Raw genomic sequence first — 1,421 nt, 5'->3', positions numbered from 1 at the left:
AGGTGTGTTAGAATGAGTATGCAACTAATTCACAACCAGTTAGGACAACAAGTGGATGTGTGTTTGTATACAATAAATAGTGCTAAGATCAGACAGCACAGCACAATGACAACAAAGCTATAACACTACTACAAATGAACAGAGGAGTTGTGTGGTAACAAATCAACATGAGTGAAGTATGTTAAAGGAAAACCACAGCCTATTCATCGAATGTCAGACTTTGAAAAAAACAAATACAAGAAATAAAAAGCATGCCAATTTATTCATAAAAGGAATATGTACATAATACATTTAAATAAAAATATGACTTTAAAAATGGGACAAAGGCAATGAGGGGGGTCAAGTAGCAGTTTAGAGCGGAAACTATGCAGACATTTGTACTAATTATTTGTAGATAAAATCACAAAAAAATTGCTGAATAATTGCTAAACAGAAACCAAATTTAGAAAAAAAAAAACATTGCAGCAACAGATAAAGATTACAAAAAGTCACATCAATGCATACCATCCAAGCAAACTTAGTTGATTAATCAACCCCCCCCACACACACACACACACACGTCCAGATAAATAGTAAAAATGAAAATGCATATGTATTTCTATACATTTAAATGTAATCTTTTTTGCAAATATTAGATTTCTCTAAAGCCAAACTAGAATAAAATTTGAATCAGATCCCAAATGCTCGGTCACAGTTTTTTTGACATACATATTATAAAGTGCTAATTAGTATATATACAACTTGATATACCGGTAACTTAGTTTGCAGTGTTGCAACCAAACAAAAAAGTATCAAAACAACAACTGCAAAAAATCTAAGTCTAAATGAAGCAATATTCTGAATTGGTATAATGTAACCATAAAAATGTAGCACCCAAAAAAGGATGAAGCACTAAAGATTCCAACTGACCTGTAATGGACTGTAGATGAACACAGAACAGGGAGCAGGTGTGCGCTAATTGATTGCTATGACATCACCATTGACAGCTTAACAGATCCTCCTGAATTGCACAGCTGAAAATTAATCGCCTTAATTGGCAAATTCTCCACCCCATGGCTTACTTATCAATGCTGGAAGCCGACTGGTGACTGCACTAGTACTTGGCCCTGGCCCATGCTAATACGACTTGTCGAGCGGCGCATATTCACTTGATAAATCAGGGCCAGTGTCTCTGCTGGTAGGTGAGAAGGCTGTGTATGGGGTAGGTAGGTGGGAAGGCTGTGTATGGGGTAGGTACAGGGCCAGTGTCTCTGCTGGTAGGTGGAAAGGCTGTGTATGGGGTAGGTAGGTGGGAAGGCTGTGTATGGAGTAGGTACAGGGCCAGTGTCTCTGCTGGTAGGTGGGAAGGCTGTGTATGGGGTAGGTAGGTGGAAAGGCTGTGTATGGGGTAGGTGGGTGGAAAGGCTGTGTATGGGGTAGGT

The sequence above is a fragment of the Pyxicephalus adspersus genome, chromosome 8 (assembly GCF_032062135.1).
Source record: "Pyxicephalus adspersus chromosome 8, UCB_Pads_2.0, whole genome shotgun sequence".
Taxonomy (NCBI): domain Eukaryota; kingdom Metazoa; phylum Chordata; class Amphibia; order Anura; family Pyxicephalidae; genus Pyxicephalus; species Pyxicephalus adspersus.
This window is presented reverse-complemented; position numbering follows the sequence as displayed.